The sequence below is a fragment of the Heptranchias perlo genome, chromosome 39 (genome assembly GCF_035084215.1).
Source record: "Heptranchias perlo isolate sHepPer1 chromosome 39, sHepPer1.hap1, whole genome shotgun sequence".
NCBI classification, from domain to species: domain Eukaryota; kingdom Metazoa; phylum Chordata; class Chondrichthyes; order Hexanchiformes; family Hexanchidae; genus Heptranchias; species Heptranchias perlo.
In genome coordinates, this window is record NC_090363.1 from 6,449,602 (window position 1) to 6,477,172 (window position 27,571).

At 42.8% G+C, this 27,571-nt stretch overlaps 2 long non-coding RNA genes across 2 annotated transcripts; both read left to right on the top strand.

The window, feature by feature from the left end:
• Positions 1-12,240: 12,240 nt before the first annotated feature.
• Positions 12,241-14,442, top strand: LOC137304864 (uncharacterized). The gene is made up of 3 exons (XR_010958648.1): positions 12,241-12,279; positions 14,278-14,319; positions 14,408-14,442. It is a non-coding gene; the product is annotated as an uncharacterized lncRNA (long non-coding RNA).
• A 6,344-nt stretch (positions 14,443-20,786) lies between these two features.
• On the top strand, positions 20,787-24,739 carry LOC137305026 (uncharacterized). Its single transcript, XR_010958657.1, has 3 exons — positions 20,787-20,821; positions 22,917-22,957; positions 24,618-24,739. It is a non-coding gene; the product is annotated as an uncharacterized lncRNA (long non-coding RNA).
• Positions 24,740-27,571: the final 2,832 nt, after the last annotated feature.

Consider the following 27,571-nt stretch of genomic DNA (forward strand, 5'->3'; position numbering starts at 1 on the left):
GTGCACAGTACTCTTAAGTGTGATCCAACCAAGATTCTATACAAGTTAAAGGTTAAGAAATTCTGCCAGGGCTAATAATTGAATGGACACTCTGTCTTAATGATTGGTTCTGCGTATGCGACAGAGACGTGGATGTAGATTTTCAACTTGCCATCTGGTAAATCGACCAGTCAATCAGCAAGGCCAGTTTTAGGCCCAACCAGCAAGCTATAGAATCAAACCGCTGGGGATCAGATTTGTTATTTGAATGAACTTCAGTAATGAGCACTAATGTATCACAGGTTGATGTACCATTACAATTTTTTTTATATTCGTTCATGGGATGTGGCGAGGCCGGCATTTATTGCCCATCCCTAATTGCCCTTGAGAAGGTGGTGGTGAGCCGCCTTCTTGACAACTGAGTGGCCACATTTCAGAGAGCGATTAAGAATCAACCACATTTATGTGCGTCTGGAGTCACATATAGGCCAGACCGGGTAAGGACGGCAGGTTTCCTTCCCTAAAGGACATTAGTGAACCAGATGGGTTTTTACAAAAATCTGGTAGTTTCATGGCCACCATTACTGATACTAGTTTTTTTTAAAATGCAGATTTTATTTTTAATTAAATTAAAATTCCCAGTGACTATAGTGGGATTTGAACTCATAACTCTAGATTACCAATCCAGTAACATAACCACTATGCTACCAGACCCTTTTAATGTAGATGCCTTTATGTGTTATTTTTATATTATTAAGGAGCTTAAGAAGTACATTCTACAGGGGAGGAAACTGTGAAAAGGTTGAGAGAGATGAGACCAATTAAGTAATGCTTAGTTGAGGTAAATATTAGATTTTGAGAGTCTATCAATTATAAGAAGACAAGGAGGTGAGGAGCTATGAAGTCCGAGGAGAGAATGGGGTCGGGCAGGAGACAGCGCTGAATCCTGATTTCAACACAGGGAGGATACAGGGAGCCGGAACCACTCTCGTTTGCCTGGCCTCTCGACCATGAGGATGTCCTGCATATGGTCGGGGTGTTGAACTGCAAGTGAAGGGACTCTTAGTCAAGGGTAAAGGATCGATGAAATCCACTGATCGTAGAATGATACAGCACGGAGGAGGCCATTTGGCCCATCGTTCCTGTGCTGGCTGTTTGAAAGAGCTATCCAATTAGTCCCACTCCCCCTGCTGTTCCCCATAACCCTGCACTTTTTATTCCTTTTCAAGTATTTATCCAATTCCCTTTTGAAAGTTACTATTGAATCTGCTTCCACCGCCCTTTCAGGCAGTGCGTTCCGGATCATTACAACTCACTGTGTGAAAACACTTCTCCTCATCCCCACCCCCTGTGTTTTTTTAAACTCGTACACTTCATAACCATTGCTGCAAGACTATCTCCCAAATTTCCAACTTCCAGCTGCCAGAATGGCTTCCCTATGGGAAACTCCGATGGGAGAATCAACCCCTCAGCTGCAGAGAGGAGATTATTTAACCATTTTAAATAACTGGTTACTGACTGGGGGGTGAACTCGGACATGGGTGAGGGGACGTAAAACAGATGGAATCGCATTTGCTGCCTGCTATACCACACATCGGATATTCAATGTTATTATGGCAATGGAACTTAATATCGGTGCAGCTTTTAACCATTTCTGCAAGACTGTCTCTCAAATGTGGAACTTCTAATCAGGTAAAATCGACTTTTATTGTTTGATTTCCAGGATTTAACGCTGAGAAGTTCACAGTTGTTCAAAAGGTGCCCAGTATTCTCGCAGAGGAAGGGCAGACAGTGCACCTCCCCTGTACCCACACACCCAATGTCTCTGGGACAATATGGGCTTATTCCTGGTACAAGGACGCCAGAAATGGAACAGAAGTTTCCAACGGAACAGCAGGGTTCAGAGGTCGGATCTCCAGGCCTAAAGAAGATGATTTTTTTCATACCGGAGACGCTGCCATTCTAATAAAGGAGGTGAGACCGAACGATTCCGGGGTGTATTACTGCAAAGTGGCAATTATGCAACACGGAGAGGAATATGGACCAGGAACAAATCTCACTGTGAGGGGTAAGTGATTCGCCTGCCTGCAACATCGTGCGACCAACGGGTGGGAGAATCGGCGCCACAATACTGTGTCCCTATCCCCGACTGGCGCCTCTGCCAGAATGGCTTCCCTATGGGGAACTCCAATGGCGGACTCGCCCCTCAGCTGCAGGGAGGAGACTATTTAACCATTTTGAATAACTGGTTACTGACTGGGGGGTGAACTCGGACACGGGCGGGGGGGGACGCAAAACAGATGGAATCGCGTTTGTCGCACACCCGATATTCAAAGCTATTGATGGCAATGGATGTTAATATCGGGCGCAGCGTGTAACGGGCGACCGATGCCAGAGCGCCTGTTTTTGCATCCACGCTGGTGGCCAATCTCACGGCCACGGGGTCCAAACAGCGCGGAGAAATTTAATGGGAAGGTATTAACAGCTGAGTTAAAAATAACACACGACAGAAATCAAGTCTATTGGTTGGTACCATGGTTATAAAGACGGGGACGGGCCTGACAAAAACAAGCCCATATTGGACTTCGAACCAATATCCGACTCACTGCCCTGCTCTGCCCTCTGACCGAGGGCGGGTCGTGCCTTTTGGTGGCCGGTGAGTGTTGTCGCTAATCAGGACTGCGCCCTGAAAGTTGGCCCCTCGTAACCGTTTCTGCAAGACTGTCTCTCAAAGTTCCAACTTCCAATCAGGGTAAGATCGACTTTTATTGTTTGATTTCCAGGATTTAACCCTGAGAAGTTCACAGTTGTTCAAAAGGTGCCCAGTATTCTCGCAGAGGAAGGGCAGACAGTGCACCTCCCCTGTACCCACACATCCAATGTCTCTGGGACAATATGGGCTTATTCCTGGTACAAGGACTCCAGAAATGGAACAGAAGTTTCCAACGGAACAGCAGGGTTCAGAGGTCGGATCTCCAGGCCTAAAGAAGATTATTTTTTTCATACCGGAGACGCTTCCATTCTAATAAAGGAGGTGAGACCGAACGATTCCGGGGTGTATTACTGCAAAGTGGAAATTGTTAAACACGGAGAGGAATATGGACCAGGAACAAATCTCACTGTGAGGGGTAAGTGATTCGCCTGCCTGCAATATCGTGCGACCAACGGGTGGGAGAATTGGCGCCACAATACTGTGTCCCTATCCCCGACTGGCGCCTCTGCCAGAATGGCTTCCCTATGGGGAATTCCAATGGCGGACTCGCCCCTCAGCTGCAGGGAGGAGATTATTTAACCATTTTAAATAACTGGTTACTGACTGGGGGGTGAACTCGGACACGGGCGGGGGGACGCAAAACAGATGGAATTGCGTTTGCCGCCCGCGATACCACACACCCGATATTCAAAGCTATTGATGGCAATGGTGATGATCCGGATTCTTTCCCCTCAGTCTGGTTCAGTAAAAACTGAGTCGAGTACATTTTAAAGTTCATCACAACTTTAATAGCAGGGTTCTTAGTCTGCAGCATTGATTTGGACTCCTGATAAAGTCCCTCTATGCTGGCAGAGCAAGAACAAGAAACATACAGAAATCCACACGTTTTTATACAGATCAGTAGGGGTTGGAACATACTTAACGAGGGTCAACACCAATCATAAGCCGGGCATAGGTTGCCATGCGAGGTTACATTATTGCCGGCCAATCATAGATCGTCCATGTGCTGATCATGCTGCTGTTAGACATCAAAGGGGATAACTTCCTCACCTTCCAACCTGGAATGTTCTTTCCTGTTCCTTCTGTTCCTTATCTCCCAACTTGGAATGTCTTTCAACTTTGGCTAAGCTCGTTACCTATATTGATCTTCCATAAACATGGAGACATTCAGACCAGTCCTTGAATCACATCAAAGACTCTACATTGATAAGACAATGCAAACCTGCTGACTACGCAAACATATGGCCCAGCAGGAGGCCAGGCCACCTGTACCAATCTCAGTTACTAACTAATTAACCCTTTCTAACCATTTTGCATTCTGCTTCTTTGCCACGTAGGCATCTTAATATTTTACCGAAAACTGACCACGTTGGGATTCTCATTGGATGTTAATATCGGGCGCAGCGTGTAACGGGCGACCGATGCCAGAGCGCCTGTTTTGCGTCCATGCTGGTGGCCAATCTCACGGCCACGGGGTCTAAACAGCGTGGAGAAATTTAATGGGAAGGTATTAACAGCTGAGTTAAAAATAAGACACGTCAGAAATCAAATCTGTTGGTTGGTACCATGGTTATAAAGACGGGGACGGGCCTGACAAAAACAAGCCCATATTGGACTTCGAACCAATATCCGACTCACTGCCCTGCTCTGCCCTCTGACCGAGGGCGGGTCGTGCCTTTTGGTGGCCGGTGAGTGTTGTCGCTAATCGGGACTGCGCCCTGAAAGTTGGCCCCTCGTAACCGTTTCTGCAAGACTGTCTCTCAACGTTCCAACTCCCAATCGGGTTAAGACTGACTTTTATTGTTTGATTTCCAGGATTTAACCCTGAAAAGTTCACAGTTGTTCAAAACGTGCCCAGTATTCTCGCAGAGGAAGGGCAGACAGTGCACCTCCCCTGCTCCCACACATCCAATGTCTCTGGGACAATATGGGCTTATTCCTGGTACAAGGACTCCAGAAATGGAACAGAAGTTTCCAACGGAACAGCAGGGTTCAGAGGTCGGATCTCCAGGCCTAAAGAAGATGATTTTTTTCATACCGGAGACGCTTCCATTCTAATAAAGGATGTGAGAGTGAGCGATTCCGGGGTGTATTACTGCAAAGTGGCAATTATGCAACACGGAGAGGAATATGGACCAGGAACAAATCTCACTGTGAGGGGTAAGTGATTCGCCTGCCTGCAATATCGTGCGACCAACGGGTGGGAGAATCAGCGCCACAATACTGTGTCCCTATCCCCGACTGGCGCCTCTGCCAGAATGGCTTCCCTATGGGGAACTCCAATGGCGGACTCGCCCCTCAGCTACAGGGAGGAGAATATTTAACCATTTTAAATAACTGGTTACTGATCAGAGGTGAAATTGGACTTAGCGGCGACGCAAAACAGGCAGAATCGCTTTTGCGGACTGTCGTACCACACCCCCGATAGTCAATGCTATTGATGTCTAAGAAAATTAATATCAGCAGGAGAGAATAACCGGCTTCTGATGCGATGCTGCCTGTTTTGCGCCCCCCCAAGTAGGTCAGACAGTGCCCTTTCATAATGGGGTGGATCATACAAGGGGTTCGACACTGTCCTTTCCCCCTCTGGGACTGGGTGGTACAGTGGGTCAGACACTGTCCTTTCCCCCTCTGGGACTGGGTGGTACAGTGGGTCACACACTGTCCTTTCCCCTCTGGGACTGGGCGGTACAGTGGGTCAGACACTGTCCTTTCCCCCTCTGGGACTGGGTGGTACAGTGGGTCACACACTGTCCTTTCCCCTCTGGGACTGGGCGGTACAGTGGGTCAGACACTGACCTTTCCCCCTCTGGGACTGGGTGGTACAGTGGGTCACACACTGTCCTTTCCCCCTCTGGGACTGGGTGGTGCAGTGGGTCAGACACTGTCCTTTCCCCCTCTGGGACTGGGTGGTACAGTGGGTCAGACACTGTCCTTTCCCCCTCTGGGACAGGGCGGGGTGGATTCTAACTTGTTCTGCCCATTATAAATGGGGTAGTTGCAGCATTAAGATAGCGTTTACCAGTTAATGCCCGCTCTCCCACCGACATGCCGAGTGTCCGCCTGTTTCAGTTAGTAGGAACTTTAAATATGCAAATTAGAGTGTTATACCCTGCACAGGATCCTGATTACCATTTTGGGAGGCAACTGTGCAGTTTATTCTAAAATCACCAAAAGCAAGTGGACAGGTACGAAACATAATCTAAAAAGCTTATGGAATGTTGGCCTTTATTGCAAAGGGGGCATCAATACAAAGGGGTTGTAATTATGTTACAGGTCAATAAAGCCCTGGTTAGACCGCACCTGGAATAATGTGATCAGCTCTGGGCACCACACCTCAGGGAGGATATATTGGCCTTGGAGGGAGTGCAGTGTGTGGATTCACCAGAATATGGTTAAATAATGAGGACAGGCTGCACAGACTAGTCTCGTATTCCCTTGATTATAGAAGATTAAGGGGTGATCTAATTGAGGTGCTTAAGATGGTTAAAGGGTTTTACAGGGTGCATAAAGAAAAACTATTCCCTCTGTTGCGGGGAGTGCAGAACAAGGGGGCGTAACCTTTAAATTAGAGCCAGGCCGTTTGGGGGTGATGTCAGGAAGCGTTTCTTCACACAAAGGGGAGTGGAAATCTGGAACTCTCTCCCCCAAAAAGCTGTTGAGGCCGGAGGGGATCAATAGCAAATTTCAAAACTGCGATTGATAGATTTTTGTTAGGTAAAGGGTATTCCGGGCTCTGGAACGGAGGCGGGTAGCTGGAGTTAAGATACAGATCAGCCATGATCTAATTAAATGGGGAACAGGCTCGAGGGGCTGAGTGGCCTGCTCCTGGTCCTGTGTTCTGATCTGATTTGCTTTCTCCTCCACAGAGAAAACAAAATCAATCCCGGCTGTATTGTTAATCCTGTTCATCAGTGTAGGGGTGGAAGCGAGTGTCCTTCTAATCGTTGTACTCCTCTGCCTGAAGTTCCAAAGAATGAAAGGTAAGGGTGGTCATCATTTGCTGTTTGAAAAACGCTAGGGCCTTGAAACTGTGCGGAGGGAACATTGACAGCTGAATACTTAAGGCAGAAGTATCTAATCTGCAGCCCTAGCGGTACGGTGGCAAGTGGGTATGTTGGTGTAGTGGTGTTGGCACTGGACCAGTGAGCCAGTGGCCGCGAGTTAGAACCACACCATCGCTGGCTGTGAGGTTAAATTTAATAAATGGGTTAAATTAGCAGCAGGGGAAAATGGCGTTGAAAGTTACGAGATTTTTGTACAAACCCAGTTGGGAATGTGTCATGGCGTCCTGGACTACAAGTAACATCAGTTGACACTTGGTGCTGTCTCAAGTACGAGCGACTTAGTTATAACAGCAACTGCTTCGAGAAAAGGCCCACCACCTTCTCAGGGAAACGAAAGAGGGGTAATAAAGGTCACCTACACGAACAAATAAAAAGGGTCATTTTAAACTAACTCGCTGGGCGGGAGTCCCAAGGGATCGGGTGGATCGCTAGTTTTAGACCCAGGCCAATATTACTTCCTGTTGGCTTCAATGGAGAGTAAAATCGAGTGGGATGTCAAACCAGCGTTGCCCCCCCCCCAATCCGGTCAGTTTCCAGACGGGCGGGTTAGGTTAAAATTGCCCCCATGTTCGTCCTGAGAGCCAGTAACGCAACCTTTGTAGCCAACGAAACGTAACGCCATTTTGTGTGTAATGGGGCAGAAATCCATCTCGTGCAGGTCGACTTAAATGGGCAGGACGTTCAGCAGGCGGCCAATGCGATACTGTGCAAGGTGAATTTCTACGATGTTTCTCAGTTTGGTGGGTCTCGAGTTTTTTTTTGAAAAGAGCTGATTTTTAAAAAAAACTTACTGTTGTTTGGTTGCTGGATAAATCCTTAATCACCAACATCTGTCCGTAGGAGCAAGTTGAGACAATTGCAAATTAATGGGTCGTGGATTTAGACTTTACATGGGAGTCCCCTCCCCAAGTCGCAGTGGTACACACCTGTGTGGACCAGGAGGACTAAAGCTTGGACACCCTCTGCTCTGTGTCCATATTACATTTCTTATGCTTGACACTATGCTGTCAAAAACAGGTGTATGAAGGTTTAATGGGTTTGTGTGAAGTTGTTTTCTCCATTAGCATAACATAAAGCATAGTTGTCCAATGAACAGATTAACCCCTCCCTCAAAATAGCAGACTAGGGAATTTAGTTAGAACCTATTGAACAATTGCATAGTGATAAGCCCTAAGACATTCCCTTTGATTTAGAATATTAATAATTGCGTACAAATTACAGCACAGAAACATAGGAACTTAGGAACAGGAGTAGGTCATTTAGCCCCTCGAGCCTATTCCTCCATTCAATGAGATCATGGTTGATCTGTGACCTAACTCCATTTACCCGCCTTAGCCCCATATCCCTTAATACCTTTGGTTAACAACAATCTACCAATCTCAGATTTAAAATTAACAATTGAGCTAGCATCAACTGCCATTTGCGGAAGAGCGTTCCAAACCTCTACCACCCTTTGTGTGTAGAAGTGTTTTCTAATCTCACTCCTGAAGGTCCTGGATCTAATTTTTATGCTACGTCCCCTAGTCCTAGAATCCCCAACCAGCGGAAATAGTTTCTTTCTTGCCACCTTATTAGTTCCCTTAATGTCTTGAAAACTTCGATCAAATCACCCCTTAATCTTCTAAATTCCTGGGAACACAACCCTAGTTTGTGCAACCCCTCCTTGTTAATTAACCCTTGGAATCCAGGTATCATTCTGATAAATCTACGCTGCACTCCCTCCAAGGCCAATATATCCTTCCTAAGGTGTGAACACAGTACTCCAGGCGTGGTCTAACCAGGGCTTTGTATAGCTGTAGCATAACTTCTACCCTTAGTCCTCGAGATATAAAGGCCATTAGCCTTTTTGATTATTTTCTGTACCTGGCCATTCAGCCCAACTGGCTTATGCCGGTGTTTATGCTGCACACGAGCCTTCTATCACCCTGCTTTATATCACCCTATCAGCAGAACCTGCTATTCTTGGGTACTTATCTAGCTTCCCCTTAAATGCATCTATGCTATTCGCCTCAACTACTCCATGTGGTAGCAAGTTCCACATTCTAACCACTCTCTGGGTAAAGATGTTTCTCCTGAATTCCTTATTAGTTTTATTAGTGACTATCTTATATTTATGACCTCTAGTTTTGGATTTCCCCCATATGCAGAAACATCTTCTCAATGTCTACCCTATCAAATTTTCAAGACTTCTATTAGGTCACCCCTCAGCCTTCTCTTTTCTAGAAATACATTTTAAAATTAAATAGATTTTAAAGAATAAAAGAAACAACATGCATTGATGCAGTACTTTATCACGTCTCTCATACATGTTGAACCGCTTCACACAATGGATTATTTTGAAGTGAATTCACTATTTTTACCTGGGCAAGAATGGCAATGATAAGAAATAAGAGAGAAGAAATGTCAAGTATTTCACAATCCACTTTTCTTTCTTATCTCCCTTTTCATTAGGCATTCGACAGGCTCAAAGGTGGGTAGTTGTCAGCAAACATACATTCATATGATAAGAAATGGGCAGTCAACACATGTCAGCACAGGCCGTTCACCTCTTTCATTTCCTTGCTCTGCAGACAAGGAACTGTTTTTCCAGAAGTCACTTACGTGCCGGGTAAGTACAGCTGGTTTTGATTCCTGGGACAAACAATATAAGTTTCTATGGGGATATTTTTTAGAATCATACAGTGCACAAGGAGGCCATTCATGCCCATGCCGCCTCCTTGAAAAGGCTTTCCAATTAGTCCCACTCCCCTGCTCTTTCCCCGTAGCCCTGTAATTTTCCCCCTTCAAGGATTTATCCAATTCCCTTTTGAAAGTTACTATTGAATCTGCTTCCACCGCCCTTTCAGGCAGTGCATTCCAGATCAGAACAACTCGCTGTGTAAAAACATTCTCCTCATCTCCCCTCTGCTACTTTTGCCAATTACCTTAAATCCGTGTCCTCTGGTTACCGACCCTCCTGAGAGTGGAAACAGTTTCTCCTTATTTACTTTATCAAAGCCGCTCATAATTTTGAACACCTCGATTAAATCTCCCATTAACCTTCTCTGCTCTAAGGAGAACAACCCCAGCTTCTCCAGTCTCGCCACATAACTGAAGTCTCTCATCCCTGGTACCGTTCTAATAAATCTCCCCTGCACCCCTCTCCAAGGCCTTGACATCCTTCCTAAAGTGTGGTGCCCAGAATTGGACACAATGCTCCAACTGAGACCTAACCAGTGATTAGAGCCCAGTTATTACTATTTGTGATATCAGTGTATGAATACCTGGGACATTGGGCGTTGGATAGATTAAGTAGAATGGGCCTATACTCACAGGAGTTTAGAAGAATGAGAGGTAATCTTATTGAAACATATAAGATTCTGAGGGGGCTTGACAGGGTAGATGATTATAGGTTGTTTTCCCTGGCTGACGAGTCTAGAACTAGGGGGCATAGTCTCAGGATAAGGGGTCGGCCATCTAAGACTGAAATGAGAAGGAATTTCTTCACTCAGAGGATTGTGAATCTTTGGAATTCTCTACCCCAGAGGGCTGTGGATGCTGAGTCATTGAATATATTCAAGACTGAGATAGATTTTTGAACTCTAAGGGAATCAAGGGATATGGGGATCGGGCGGGAAAGTGGATTTGAGGCCGAAGATCAGCCATGATCTTATTGAATGGCGGAGCAGGCTCGAGGGGCCGTATGGCCTACTCCTGCTCCTATTGCTTATGTTCTTATTGTTCTGTCTGCTCTTTTAAGAGATATTGAGGGCGAAATTTAGACATGGGTGGGGAAACAAAATAAGTGAAATCGGATTTGCTGACCATTGTGAGCCAGACCAGATAGTCAGTTCTATTGAAGTCTGTGCAACTGAATATTGGGTGTGTTTTATATATAAAACGGGTGACCCACATGATACCGCCTGGTTTGTGTTCATGTTCATGTCTAATCTCACCCTCCCACATTGAGGAAAACCATTTGTCGGGCAATCGGAAAGACGTTCTTTTTGAGTGTGTTTATTTACTGCACGTAGTGAACAGAATAAATCTTCGTCATTTATTTCACACGGGCTATTTCTCCTTTTGATACAACAGACACAGGAATTTGTTAACAATATGTTACGTGTTCATATACGGACTGTAAGTTCGAGGCTATTTTTCCCCAATGTTTCAACTGCAAATGAGAGAAAACATTAAATTATCGCTCGAGTTTTAACTTACACTTGAATTGACCGAGTGCAACTACAGCCTTATAGCATTTTTTTGAAGTTGGATTTTTGTAGTTTTAAAGCAACTCAGTCAGACACTCCAGGATGCCTCAGTGGTTCGGATTTTGGGGGTAATTTTAACCTAACTCGCCAGGCGAGAATCCCATGGGATCAGGTGGAATGGCGATTCTACCCCACGCCAAATATTACTTTCCGTTTACTTGATTGGAGCGTTAAATTGGGCAGGGTGTAAAACCAACGTTTCATCCAATCCAGTCAGCTTTCCAATGGGCGGGTTAATTTAAAATTGTTCCCCCAATTGCCTTTTTTGAAATGTATAATTCACTTTGTTTTTGTAAAATGCGGTCAGTTGCTTTGCCAAACATTATCTGCTGAAAGCATTTCTTAAAATGCAAGGTTTACAATGAAACTTAATTAAAAAAAAACACGTCCATTTATATAGCACATTATCTTCGACTGGTGGACCTCCCAAAGCATCTGACAACCAATGGATTAAGTGCCATCCACTTTGCACACTGCAAGGTGCCACAAACAGCAATAACCACTAAACTGGTTATTGATGGGGCTGCTTATAGGAAGATTGTTGACCAGAGAACTGGGAGAACAGCCTGCTCTTCTTTGAATAATGCAGTGGGATCTTTTGTGCACCCGAACAGGCCTCTGTTTAACATCTCACTGATGTGGAGATGCCGGTGATGGACTGGGGTTGACAATTGTAAACAATTTTACAACACCAAGTTATAGTCCAGCAATTTTATTTTAAATTCACAAGCTTTCGGAGGCTTCCTCCTTCCTCAGGTGAACGTTCACCTGAGGAAGGAGGAAGCCTCCGAAAGCTTGTGAATTTAAAATAAAATTGCTGGACTATAACTTGGTGTTGTAAAATTGTTTACAATTAACATCTCACTGAATGAGGCACCTCTGACAATGTAGCACTCCTTCAGTACTGTACTGAAATGCCAGGAAGAGTTTACATGCTCAAGTCCTGGAGTGTCTCGAACCCACAACCATCACCATTTAAGAAGTGAAAGTGTTGTCAACTGAGCCAAGCTAGTATCAGTGCTGGCATGGATAACAGTTTCAAGGATATATTTGTAATACAGTAAACACGCATATAGCATGCACTTCCTATAAGCATCACACTCACTTGTAACATTTTACCTGTTATATTTGGTTGATGACTATTATGATAAAGCATCCTTCTGCTCACCAACTCCAGGGGAGACCCGCTTGTTTGTTTTATAATTATATTCTCAAAACTTGTTTTGCAGCTAGTTTGTCCTCCTCTCGATCGGCGGGAGTGCAAGATCCGGTAAGTAAACCAACAAGGCGATAAATCACGTACTTTCCCTGATTAGTGTTTGGGCAAAATCTCTTCAACTGCACGATTCTTAAATCAGATATAAGGACGTAGAAACAACGGAGCTGTTGCTGGAAATGAGCGCCAGCTATAAATTATAGGCCAGGAATGTATTATATATCTACTCAACATATTATTACTCAACATACATTAAAAAGGGTAAGAAACAGAGTGTCCTTTAGTTTCTCACCGATCAACCATTGTATTCCCATTTCTTTTCAGGGGCCATAACACACTCTCATTGGCAAACAGTGGGAAGGGTAATGCTCCCTCAGCTATTACTTTGCTGATTGTAAAACTGTACTGCATTAGGGTTAGCAATTTTGGGCAAATTGCTACTGGTGAGGGTTTAATTGTGTCTCTACATTACAATAGTGACTACTTTAAAAGTACTTTATTGACTGTAAAACTCTTTGGCACGCCCTGAGATCGTGAAAGGCGCTACATAAATGCAAGTATTTCTTTCTCTCTCTCGTTCTCTCTTTCTCTATCATGTAAAATGTAAGGAATATTCATCCGCAAACATTGCCCGGATGAACGTCGACTAGCACAGGAACTACCGTGTCCAATTCCAGCTCCCAAACAGCTGACAGTATTAACTAATTCATCTTTAAATTAACCTGAACCTGATCGAACACAAAGGGCCGTGGCGTTAGAAAGAATATCCGGAATAAAACGTCGTTTGCTCTCACGTTGTGACCAGTTGATTTTTTTTTACAGGAAGGATATAAGGAGAGAGTTATGTTTACGTGTTGTGTTTTAAAATAAAGGGGGTTTCTCCCGATCTTCTGCGAACGTCATGACAGGAGATCGAGAGAGCCTCAAGGAAATTCTGTAATTGGGAGAGTTTCCGTGGGGTTCTCATGGTCTCCCGTCTTAACTTCGGCGGAAGATCGGCTTAATCTCTGGAGAGATGGCCCGTGGTGTTCAAAGCCTTTTAGTCCCAATGTGTTGGTTACGTGTTAAAAATAGTGAGAAGATTTCCTTTAATCCCAATGTGTTAGTAACAAGGTAAACATAGTGGGAAGATTTCTTTGGCCCCCAGTGTGTTGGTTACATGGTAAGCATAGTGGGACGATTTCCTTTTGTGGAAATGCATAAAGAGATACCTGACCATATTAACTCTCTCTAATACACCTAACCCACGAATGTAGAAATGCATGATGGATATTTGACATATTAACTGACCAGCTAATTCAATTTAAAGCTCACATAATAGTTTCTCACGAAAAACACACAGAAGCACAATTGTGTAATTACTTTGAGCTTTCACGTGCTGATAACTGTCTGACTAACAGAAATGAATGACCATATAGCCTTGAGACTAGCTACAAATTTACTGATAATAAAGACAGTTTCTTAGGTAAAAGCACTTTCCCAGGCCTGTGTCCAAAATATCGAGACGGCCATGGGAACCAGAGGGTGGGTTCCCTATTTTTGATTGACTAACTACCTGAACCAATGAAGAATGTACGTGTATGCCCATATTCTATGACAGGTGGGCGTCGTTACTGAACTGTATAAACGTGAGCTGTTTCTTGAACTCAGCGAAGACGTAGCCCCAACCATTGTTTGGGGTACTCGTCCACTTGTATAAGTTTCTTAATAAATTCTCGCTTGTCTGAATTAAGTGTTTGGGAGTTAATGCATTGTATATAATAAGTAATATTAAGTTTAAGTTTTCGACACTTTCATGACTAATTTTAGTAAAATTGCCAACACATTCATTCGGAGTGCCTGTGCTCAAAATATTGAACATTCCTACTATTTTTTCGAAGTCATTAGCCCTTAGCAACCAGACGAAAGCTTCCACTAGTGTGGTGCATTGCTATTTGGCAAAATTGTATTTTCAGCTGTAAAATGAGACAGAAACCTTTCCTGTAATATATGGGGATTTCATGGTATATATAAATATTTATTTCAGTGGATAAATGTTTTATTTTATGACAGAATGAAGACGGGATTCTACTTGCATCTGACCCTCTGTGCATGGTAAGGAATATATTTCACTTTGTGTAGCTATATAAAACTTTAATGCAAGTAAAGTTATCACTGATACAGCTTAATTTTTGTTCTAAAGGAATTAAACCAAGAAGACCAATCGATCTACATCCCTATGGAAAGGTACGTTCTAATCAACCAACCATTAAGGTTACAGTTAGCCTGCAGTTATTGGACCCCCGCCAATACCTATGGAGTGCCATGCACAGCCAACAGAACCAAGTTGTGCTGCCATCTACGTTTTGCTTTGGGTAGTGTAGGGAGGTCCTTATTTCCTGTGATTCTTGGATACTGGACGAATAGTCAAGCAAAGAAAGTCACCCTCACACAGTCGTTTCGTCAATCAAAAGGAATTATTTAATGATGTTATCGTTCATAGATCTCTATAAAATCCCATTATACACTTAATAATTCGCAACGTTATTATGTAATGACTTAACAAATCAAACACACACCAGACAAATCAATAATACATTTACAACCTTTAAACCAAGGCTTTTGCTCATCGGGTCTGAAGGTTGTTCAGCTCTTCAGTCCACGAAGTCCTCCTCTTCTTGCGTGATGTTCAACTGCACAGTGTGCGTTCCTTGTGGCTGTCAGGTGGTGAAGAGGCTGTTCGTCTCACAAAGTCTTTTTATATTGCTTTTTACCAATAGGACGTAGGATTGGGGAGTGCCATTCTTTCTGTCCAATCACTCCCTGTTGCTATGCCTCAATCGTTAACATACCTCAATGATTGACAGTTTAGGCTTTGCTCATGTGACCGGAGATCCTTTTGATGTAGATGTGCTCGAACCAGGGAATGTAAAAGGCTCCTTTACTATCTCTGTTGATGGCCTTTCATGTAGAGATAGCCCCTTTGATGCCTATACACAGTTATCCTTAATGGTCCTGATATCTCCCATTTTGATTGCTTCAGTGGTTTCAAATCCATTTCTTACACCATTTGACCATATGCCGGATGCAATACCACTTGATGTTTCACAGCTCCCAGCTCTTTGAACAGACTACCAGGTAGGACTGAAAGGGCCAATGCCTTTTCACACCTATCATTGCTTTCCCGATCCGAAGCCTTTGATGTATGACTTTTCTTACATTATCCCCTGCTGTGTTTCCTAAAGCCTACGTGCTTTGAAAGTCTGTCAACACTTTAAACTCAATATTATCCATCTAGCTTATTTATTTAATAAGCTAGACATCTATCGCAGTACCATGTCCCCGATCCCGAAACTCACACTCTTCCAATGGCATCAGCGTCAATGAGGGAAAACAGGATCTGCAAGAACGAAAATTTACTACATTACTGTGTTTGCAGGTTTTCAAATGTCTCTGTTTAGAAGGAGTACAATTAACCCTTTCCTTCAAATGTCTTTTGTTAAAGGCGTTTTGAACCCCACAGTAACACTGAGGTCAGCGACGATGAAGTTCGTGCATCTCCCTAGCAACTGACTTTTAAACTTAGGAGAGAGCAGCAGAATTCACTATCTCATAACATTCAATTTAATTGGGCATCCAATGGACGTACAGGGCACTGACAAAATACGATTTGGCACCGATGCCATTATATTACAACAATTTGAGAATAAGCCCTGGTGTTTATCTTACACCACTTGGCTTTGTGCTCTGGATTCAAACCCGGATCTGACAGGAGTTATACTGGCACTTGTGCATCGGCGCAAATCCAAAAATTATTTCATGTCAACATGAAAGTGACAGTATAACAGAGCTCTCATACACGTTTACATTATTAGATGTTCTGAGACGTTCAATCCACCTCAACGTGACCGCATGGCCCTAATCGGAGCCACGTTCCAACCCTTGCTACAGATCTAAGTTCTGTCGCCGTAACAGCAAGACCAATAGGGCAGTTGCGTCGCACGTTTTCAGGAATTGTCTAATCTTCCAACAGAACGTGTCCCTATTCCTTCTGAAACAAACCCCACGCTCGGCCTTTGCTGCATTAGGTGTCGACTCACTTCACAACTTAACTGAGATAGGGTTTGCACCCCGCCCACATTACTCCCCATTGGCTTCAGTCGGGGTGCGAAACCAGTGTTGCACCTGATCCTGTCAGTTTCCCCGCGGGCGGGTTTGGTTAAAATTGTCTCCGATGAGTTTGTCGGCGCCATTGCAGCCGTTGGTATATTCGTGTTAAGCTGTTCAGGAATAAAGTCTTTTGTTGCAGGTGGCCACGGAGGATGGGGTCATTGGGCAAAGATAGACAAGCTACCTTGCTATCTAGACGTGCCTTTGAGTTTGGTCGCTACTCTTGTGGTACCTGGAGTGAATAAGTTCCCTCTCGTATTGGCCTGCCCATCATTCTATGGGAGTGTGCTGTGGTCCTTGTGATATTTGGCGACTTGGTGCGTAAGCCTCTGGAAAAGGGGGCCCTGATTGCTAAGTGATTTTGCGGTCTTAGACTTAGACCCTCCACTCTAATATTAAGCCAGCAGTACAAAAATTAAAGTGGAATTGAGTTTGATTGATTTCCCTTCTATGTTTGTGACATTCTTTCCCATTTTTCTTCCACAGCCTAACGACATTCGACCATTCGGTAGATAACATGACAGGCAAGTAATTCAAGCAGAATAAATTAAGCTGTTTGACCCTGGTGTTCATTGGAACTATTGCAAGTATACACTTCTGTATACTGTCCCATGCCTCTCCAACTTTCCTCATCACATTACCTTTATTTTTCAAATCAGCTTTTGGGAGACTATCTGGAAACAAATATCCTTTATAGATTCTCAAGTACCAATGACATGATCAGGTTCTACTCCAGTGTCATGAATAAGGACAGCGTGGACCTGGTGAGGCACCGAGTTTACATGTTATCGTTTTATCTTTATTTGAGCCCAGCTCAAACAGATGAGACATTTTCCTGACTGTTGTTCTAGATGTGATATGTGAAATGAGTCTTGAGAGCCTCAATTCAATCTCTAGTGTGCCTGGCCCACAGCAGAAAATTACTCATAATCTGCTACTAAATTGACATCCCTCCCCCAAGCACCCCCAGATAAATGGCTGGTGTGGGAAATGAAAATGGTACACAGGAGGTGCTTTCCTGAGCTCTATATTGACTCAGTTGGTCGCACTCTTGCTCTATGAGTCAAAAGGTTGCAGGTTCAAGTTCTACTCTAGGACTTCAATAGATAATCTAGGCTTCGTGCAGAAGTGAGGGACTGCTGCATTGGCAGAGCTTGCATCCTTTGCAGGATATTACAACAAAGCTCTGCCTGCTTATCCAGATTATGAATGTTTGAAGAACAGCAAGACGTTATTTCATCATTCTAACCAAAGTGATTCAATGAAACACACACACACACACACACAGAAAACATTTAATTGGACATGTATCTTATTACTGTTTCTGGGACCTTGCTGTTTTTTCACTTCCATAACAATAGTGTCTGCACTTCAAAGTAATTAATTCTACGTGAAATGCTTTAGGACATCCTGAGAGGCATGATAGGGTGTTATACAAATACAAGAACACGAGTTGGCCATTTAACCCCTCGAGCCTGTTCTACCAGTCAGTTAGATCATGACTGATGTATACATCCATCTATCTATCTATCTATCTTATGCCTTATTGTATTGAAATGCATTGACATTTTCTCATCCGTTGTGTTTTGCAGTTATAGATGCCGAAAGCACTCCAATCAACTCACAAAATCGGGTAAGCAGCAGTATGGTGTGCAGTGTATGATAAACTGAGTGAAATAAAACCTTTTGATTTTAATACATTTCGAGGCAGAATTCTCGCCGTTAACACACACGTGTGTTTTTAATCCAAGTTGCTTCTGATCAAACTGCACTTTCAAAATCACAGCTTGTCGGAAGCCAATCAAATGCACTTTTTCCAAATCACACATCAAGGTTTTCTGCAGTAGTAACAGGTCATGCAGCACAATGCATCTTTGTGGAACATGGCCTGATAATTGTCTAGTATGGATGGATTTCATCGAGTAATATGTTTAACAATTACTGATGTCGATTGCTATAATGGAACATTTCAGCATATTTATTTTTAAGACTGTGAGATTTTGTTAAGAACAGGAAAGAGCTACAAGGCCCAGCAAACCTATCCACCATATCCCCCAATCCTTTCCCTGACTCTACAGAAACACATTCAGTTGTTTTTGAGTTCCTATATGCTTTCTACTTTAATGGCATATCCTGGTAACTTTATCTCCAAGTCTATTACATTTTGGGTGACTTCCCTTCTTAATCCTAATTTAAAGAGGCAGCGTGACTGAGCACTTGGAAGAGTATCAGCTAATCAAAGTGAGTCCAGCGTGGATTTGTGAAGGGTACGTCATGTCTGTCTAATCTAGTCTAATCTAATCTTTCCATTCAAACAGAAAACTGCAACAGGCAGTATACAATACGCATCGCTACAGAAAAGTTATTTGAAAAAACGACCTTCACTGAATTTGATTGTGGAATATTGTGATTCAGAGTGAGTCAGGAATTTCTCTTAACGTACTGAATCTAATTTCAGTTTCTGTTTATAACAGTATGTTTTTTTGAAAGCTCAGCCGCTAACGGGACAGAAAGAGATCTTTATTCTTCCAGTTCCACAGTACACTAAACATCATAGTTAACGAGTTAAGAAGCTCTGCTCCTTTATATATCATTAAAAAACACTTCCTGTCCAAAACCTCATTTCCTGTTGTCGAGATTTTTGGCCACACTTGTGCGTCATCACTTATGTTTGTAAATTTCTGTGACATTTCGCATCAATTTCTGCTGTTTACTAGCATGATGTAATGGCAGGTGCTGGCCACGAGTTGTTGTCGTGAAGTCAGTTTCCCAGCGATTCATTAGTGATGCATCATAATCTCATGACTTCTGGCAACTGTAAAAATAAACGTTTTTCTGTGGGATTAAAAGAAATTGAGATGACTTCGACCATTCATTAACAGTGGATAGATACACTACCGGTGTCTTGGAAGGTGCAGGTCGTACCCCTGGCCTGTGCAGGTCGTACCCCTGGCCTGTGCAGGTCGTACCCCTGGCCTGTGCTGAGCTAGCTCGTCCCAGGTGGGGTAGGGAGTATAGGGAGTCTTATAAGGCCTGGAGCTGGCGAGTTAGGAATCAGACAGGGTTAGTGCTCCTGATCACAATCACACTGACCCCCGCTGGATAGTGTAAGTATACAGATCAGGCGGGGCTGTGGTGTTATCCACAGTCCAGTAGAGAAGTTGATAGTCACTATATAGGCAAAGTACACGAGGGCAGCCGACATCTTTAGAAAAGTAACTATCTTTAGGAGATAGGGGAATGAAAAGAAACCACATTTCATTCTTGTATATGCAAACCGTAGATCAAATCTGTACCTGGCCTGCATCGCAAAGAATTATACTCTGGGTTCATGTCACTGGATAGTGCCAATTTCTCTCAAGCTCTTAAAATCCATCTAAACAGTTTTCACCAATTTAAATTGTATCGTGCTGTCTTCCATTCTTGATTCAGTTCAAATAATTTGGGAACTTTACCTGCTCCCTTGACTGAAAAGTCCGACCAAATCCATGTAGCCTTCTTATTTTAGCAAAACATCCTAACCTCAATCCCGTCAGTCTATCCTTGTAGCACAGTTAGGACATTATTTTACAAACATGCAAAGGCCATTGGCTCAAAAAGCCTGTCTCTTTTTAATTCATCTCGACTTGCTCATCATCTCATATTATCGCGTAGTCCCTTATCACTCCAGAAATTCGCCTTATGCTATTCCTTTCAGTAGAATTTCCTGATACCCAATTCCACAAATCTACCACCTTTTCTGTTTAAAAAAGTAAATAAAAGGGTTAATATCTGTGTTAAAATAACCGATAGAGGAAAGCCATACTAACACGGTTAGCATATATTCTCGAATATCACCGACAGTAATTTCTTGGCTAAAATATAGTTTTTGGCTTTTGGTTAATTTATGCTGCACAGTTTGACTGAAAGCCAAGCAACAAGCTGTTGTGCAAATTTGGTGCAAAGATGCCTGAATTGAATCTAAGTAACTGTTGTAAGGCCAGCCCTGGAAAGTCATTTTACACCTCTCCAGTCTCACACCTGCTGCAGTATAACTAGTTTCCATGCAAATAGAAGTCTAAAAATTAACGACTTGGAAACTTTTCAAGATTCATTCAAAATATATTTTTAATGTTATCAGGGCAATTAAAGGACCAGCTGGTTTCTGTGTTATAACCTGAACACTGCTGACGAATGCAGGAAAGTACAAATACGTTTATTTCCCCTGCGCAGATTTAGGCAGTATAACTGGGGTCTTGCCTCATAATGGTACCAGTCTTAAACCAGCATTTGTAAATAATGACCCATTAGAATCAGTGTTTTGGCAAAATAAATCCAATTTGCTAAGAGTTAAGAAGCTATTAAATTGGAACTACTTTCTTGATGTGCATTTTATTCTGATGCCATTTAAAATTTCCCCCTTCTTTTTGCAGGCATGATTACGAATATGACGAGCTTAATGTAATAGGTAAATAATGGTGTCCTCTGGGGGAACTGGGTGCTTTATTCTCTTTGAACTTTGTCCTTTAACCTCCTGAGTTTGAGTCAAACGGTTACTAATTGGATGTGACTTTTCTCGCTGTAAGTACCCGAGACCTTTTATCATCTTTCTAAATTCACGGGATTAGGAACATAGGAACAGGAGGAGGTCATTCAGCCCCTCGTGCCTGCTCCGCCATTTGATAAGATCATGGCTGATCTGTGATCTAACTCCATATACCTGCCTTTGGCCCATATCCCTTAAGGCCTTAATACCTCCAGGACACAAAACAGCATGTAATTTGGCACAAATTGGCACTAGTCGCCAGTCTCACTCAGAGAGGTCACAAAACAGCTGGAGCCAGAAATGAAAGAGCTGGGCTATGGAGAGTTATGTTAAAGGACACTTACGGGTGAGATTGTGTAGTGTGATATTAGCATATAACTCATTAACACATTCTACGAAATTCCTTTGTTTGCTTTCTTTCAATTGTTTTCTGGATGTAGGTGAGGGTGGCGAGGACACATTTATTGCCCATCCATAGTTGCAATGAGAAGGTAATGGTGGACGTTTTTCTTGCACCGCTGCAGTCCTTGTGGCGATAGTGCTCTCAGGATGGTTCTAGATAGCCAATTTCAGGATTTTGACTCAGCCGCATATGAAAGGATACGTCCAAGTGAGGACAATGTCACCCTTGGAGTTGGAGCAGAGGCGGTTCTGTTGTCATGATCTTGCTGCTGTCATAGAATCATACAGCACAAATGGAGGCCGTTCGGCCCGTCGTGCCTGTGCCGGCTCTTTGAAAGAGCTCTTCAATTAGTCCCACTCCCCTCTCTTTCCCCACAGCCCTGCAAATTTCCCCCCTTCAAGTATTTATCCAATTCCCTTTTGAAAGTTACTATTGAATCTGCTTCCACCGCCCTTTCAGGCAGCGCGTTCCAGATCATAACAACTCGCTGCGTAAAAAAAAATTCTCCTCATCTCCCCCTCTGGTTCTTTTGCCAATTACCTTAAATCTGTGTCCTCTGGTTAGCAAGCCACCCATCAGTGGAACTGATTCTCCTCATTTACTTTATCAAAACCCTTCATAATTTTGAACAATTCTATTAAATCTCCTTTGTCCTTCTTGGTGGTAGAGGTTGCAATAGGTGCTGTTGAAGTAAGCTTGCTATCTAAATGAAATACTGATTTTATTTATCCTAAATCGCTTTAAGTTTTTTGTTATAATATAGGGGACAGAAAATGTTCATAGGCTGCATGCAAAGAGCTTTGATCTGCATTCAATTCATGTTTTACCTACCTGCAGTGTTAAGAGAACTTTTGTTTGTGTGTGACTCACCCAAGTTGGGAACACTCGATTTTGACACGGGAGTTTTAACTAATTCACTAGGCCTGGAAATCCAGGGGATTCGGAGGAACATCGGTTTTACAGCCCGTCCAATATTACATTCAATACAGAGTAAAATCGATCTGGGTGTAAAACGATCATTGTACCCGATCCCGTCAGTTTTTCGACGGCTGGGTTAGGTTAAAATTGTCCAATTTCAAAAACGGATTGTCCAGCATTGACATTCCTCACCCTGGCAACATCTAAGATTTTGTTCAAATATTATTTGCATCTAGTAATGTGCTTCGATGTTTCACTCTGTGTACAAATGAACGTCAATTTTTATCCACTGTTCAGTCTTGTTATGCACTTGCCTTTTCTCTCCTGGTATTTAATCTATTTGCTAAGCTGTTCCATTGCTAACAGCATTTTGGGTTGCAATATTGCAAATTAGTTCGTGGAAATTTCCTCTGGTCGGTACTTTTAACCGAATCATTAGCGTTCTTTATGAACAATTATCTTTCACAGTTTCGCTCGGGATACCGATCAGATGGACTTTCGTGAACACTTTTACAGCGAGGGAGCTGAATCAAGCTTTTCGCCCGTTCTTTAAAATGGCAATTTTATTTTCATTATATCTCTGCAATGCTAAATGAATCAGGATATGAAACGAATATTATCAGATTTTTTTTTGTGTGGGGTTGAAATGTTATACGATTTACATGCACTTCTCTCTCTCTGTCATTTAATTTACAGCGAGACATGACCTTAATCCTCAAGGCATGTTAGTGAATCCGGTAAGAAAGCAATGTTTGTTCTCTTCATTTATGCTAAATGTAAGTCAATGAAAATCGAACCAATTCAAGTTAAAGGTTAGTGTCTAATTGACAGGAAGTATTTCTGCACAAGGCAGTAAACAGCAGCTGGAACATGTGGCTAGGAAGGGTTTTGCCGGGTTCATTTAGGAAACAGCTGGATTCTGTAATGGGAAGGCGCTAGATTGATATTAAGGAAGGATGAGCTCAAAAGGACTGTAGAGAGTTTTTCATCTAAACCTATCTTGTGACCATGTTACATTTACAAGGTCTCTTTAAAATGAAATTATCTTTCATAAATATGCATGATTAATATCACCACACCCTTACAATTGAACATGGGCCAATATAGCAGTAGTTTTTTTTGGTCAGCTAGATGCCTGATACAGAGTATACCGAGCTACTGGGAAATTCAAACTCCTGAGAAATACACACAGATAGAGTGATATAGGACCTTAGCTGTGGTCTTTGCTCTCCCCTTATCTACATCGAGAGAGCTTAGGTGCAGATTGGCAGGGCTAAGGCCACAGGGCTACTGCTGGTGTTTAGCTAGTTCAAAGAAAGGGCAAAGCAATTTCCACTACGAGGGGCTGAATGGCCTACTCCTGTTCCTATGTTCCTATGAGTGTGGCAATCTACTGCAACACTCAGTAACGCCGATGATTTTGCTAAAAAGTAGAATGGAACGCATTGTCCCTGGTAAGGTGATCCTGGCTAAACAAGAGTGCAGTAGTGTAGTGGTTATGTTACTAGACTAGTAATCTAGATGCCTGGACTAATAATCCAGAGAATGACCCACCACAGCAGTTGCGGAATTTGAATTCAGTTGAAAAAAATCTGGAAATAAAAAGCTGGTTTCAGCATAAAATGACCATGAAGTTATCAGATTGTCATAATAACCCAACTGGTTCACTAATGTCCTTTAGGGAAGGAAACCTACCGTCCTTACCCAGTCTGGGCCTATATGTGACTCCAGTCCCACACCAATGGGGTTGACTTTTAACTTCTCTCTGAAGTGGCCGACCAAACCACTCAGTTGGGGAAACTAGGGAATGGGCATTAAATTCTCGGCTTGCCAGCGACGCCCACATCCCGAGAATGAATTTTAAAAACGGATATTAAGGTATTAGCTTACAGGGTTACCTGGTGCAGAAGCGGGAAAGATTCTTCACTGTTATGTGACAGGTCTGCCCCTTCGGGTCCCATTGATGAGCCAGCCTGGCTGATAAATCATCAACAGTCCTCTGGAACACAGCAGACCTGCCTGTACGACCATGATTACAATAAAGAATCAATTATCGACCTGCTGTTGAAGTTTGTGATTAAAATAAACTATTTGATGCACTGCGTTAACCTTGATAGTTATAATGTGGAGATGCCGGTGATGGACTGGGGTGGACAAAAGTAAGGAGTCTTACAACACCAGGTTATAGTCCAACAGTTTTATAACTGTTATTTTATAACTGTTATTTTATAACTGTTATTTTATAACAACAGGACTATAACCTGGTGTTGTAAGACTCCTTATATTTGATAGTTATACACTGATATTTAAGTGGGACACTCTAGTCTTTACCAGTGTTCAGGATGTACTGTTTAACCCAGTTGAATGTAATATACTTTTGTATCTTCATAATTTAAGCAGGAAAATGGAGCAGATTCCGACCAGTGCCCTTGGGTGGCGAATGACGATCGCAAAGACAAAAATCTGTCTAAAGGCCCATCTTCTACTGTGTACACAGAAGTGCAGTAGCAAATGTGTAATGTTGTCAATCCTTCTAATGCAGTTCCAGTTTTATTTTCTGTCCTTTTGTAAAGCAAAGAAGGAAAGAATTTTTATATAGCACCTTTCACGACCTCAGGACGTCCAAAAGCACTTTGCAGCCAATGAAGCGGCCGTAAAGTGGCCGCTTAGGGACGCCCCGCGGACTTGAAAGGCATGCAAATCTTTCTCTTTGCTAACATTAAAGATGTAACAGCTATCTGTGCTTCTAATTAAACTGAGCTCTGTACATCAGTGTGTGATTTGTAATATATAAGTGTTTTGGTGAATTTTTGCACTTATCGTGCCCAAAAGTGTTAGCGCTGTCAAATAAAGCAGTTTCCCATTTTAGATAGCTAAGATGAGAACCAAATAGGCCAGTTCGGGTGCTTTAGCTGCAAGCTCAGATGTGTGTCTACTAATGCACAAGTGCAGCATCTCCGTTCCTGACAATGAACCGTCCGTGTGGCGTCTCTGGGTGAGTCCATTTGCAATAAGTTGTGGGTAGCTTGTTCTGTTGACCCACCCTCCGTAGGAACTGGGTTTTAACCGCCCATGCCCACTCTTGGCAAAGGACCGCTACAGCCATGATAGAGGTGGAGGGAGAGTGGACCTTCATCCTAGGAGTCTGCTGGATTTTTAATCCGCCTCCCAAAATAGAATGATACCCGGACTTCAAGGGTTAAGTTACGAGGAGAGGTTACACAAATTGGGGTTGTATTCTCTAGAGTTTAGAAGGTTAAGGGGTGATCTGATCGAAGTTTATAAGATATTAAGGGGAACAGATAGGGTGGATAGAGAGAAACTATTTCCGCTGGTTGGGGATTCTAGGAGTAGGGGGCACAGTCTAAAAATTAGAGCCAGACCTTTCAGGAGTGAGATTAGAAAACATTTCTACACACAAAGGGTTGTAGAAGTTTGGAACTCTCTTCCACAAACGGCAATTGATACTAGCTCAATTTATAAATTTAAATGTGAGATAGATAGCTTTTTGGCAACCAAAGGCATTAAGGGATATGGGCCAAAGGCAGGTATATGGAGTTAGATCACAGATCAGCCATGATCTTATCAAATGGCGGAGCAGGCACGAGGGGCTGAATGGCCTACTCCTGTTCCTATGTTCCTATGAGTGTGGTAATCTACTCAGTAACGCCTATGATTTTGCTAAAAAGTACAGTGGAACGCATTGTCCCTGGTATTCTAATATAGCCTCTTGAAACTGCCAAGTGTGATTACGTGCCACTCTCAAACCTGTGATTTTAACTTCGATGGAGAGTAAAATACTCGTCAGTTTCCCGGGAGTTTGGTTAAAAATGTTGCCTTAATTATCCACCACATAAAATTAAAGTTCAGATTTCAGCCCAAAGAGTAACAGCGAAGGGGGCAATGCTGTAGGATTGGTGGTCCAGTAGAATAACGAGCCAATCAGAATGCAGAAGTTGGGTGTGGTAACTTAATGACACCATAAAACGTCCTGCCCATCCAAAGAAGTCTCACCAACTTGTGGGTTACGCCTGCACAGTTGAATTTTCACCGTAAACACTCAAAGTCTTGCTGAACTTCAGACTAAGAAGATATCTGACTGGCTCATATTAATAAACAACAAGCAATAATCAGAGGTAAACATGAATCGTAAAATAACACTGCTAAGAATCTTTTGTAAGTTTAAGGACCAAATGGATGAAGAGTACACGGCTCGAGATAATGTGAAGTTATTCTGTTATAACACCTCTTCAACTTCAACCAAGGGTAAGGTGTAAACTGGGTGATCCAGATAGGAGTTCAAACAGTAGATCCGAGGAGTGATTCATTGAGTTTGCCCTATCAGGTAATTATAAGGTTGTTTCCAAAGGTGTGAGAGGATGAGCAACAGATTGGAGGAACATGTCCAAAAAGTGCGAATTAGTAAATCAACAGTTTCATGCAAGACAGCTATGTGGGAACTTTGGGGTCTTTTAGCGATAAGAATGGTAGAAAGTAAAAGATTGAATGCTGGAAATCTGAAAGAGTCAGTTAGCATCTGAAGGACAAAGATATTGGCTTAAACTTCATCCCTTCATGAAAGATCCCGCACAAAACCTTAATTTGTTTTTCTCTCTTTCAGATGCTGACTGACCAGCTATGCATTTCCAGCACTTTCTGTCCTTAATTAAAAAAGGCGTTTGATAAAATGCCGCAAAATTGAATCCCATGGGATTAAAGGGGCGGTGGCAGCATGGATACGAAATCACTATGATATTCCGAAAGCAGAGGATAGTGTTGAGCGGTTGTTTTTCAGACAGGAGGGAAGTATTCGGTGGTGCCCCCTAGGAGTCAGTATTAGGATCACAGCTCTTTTTCATATATATTAATGACCAGGACTTGAGTATAGGGGGCATAATTTCAAAGTTTGAAGCTATACACAAAACTTGGAAATGTAGTAAACAGTGAGTAGGATAGTTTCAGACTTCAGAGGGCATAGATTGGTGAATTGGGCAGATATATGATACATGAATTTTAGTGCAGATATGCGTGGTGTGACGCACTTTGGGAGAACAAATGAAAAGAGGCAATATAAACTAAACGGTACAATTTTAAATTAAGTGCAGGAGCAGAGAGTCCAGAGGGTTCGTACACACGAATCTTTGAAGGTGACAGGATAAGTTGATTCATGCTGCTTGGCTTTATAAATTGAGTGCAAGAATACAAAAGCAAGGGCGGTGAGCTGAACCTTTATAGTTAGGCCTCAGCTGGAGTATTGTGTCCAATTCAGGGCACCACACTTCAGGAAGGATTTGAATTCGTGTCGCGTGTGGAAACTGAACTTTAAAAAAAACATTTAAAAGTAATTGGCC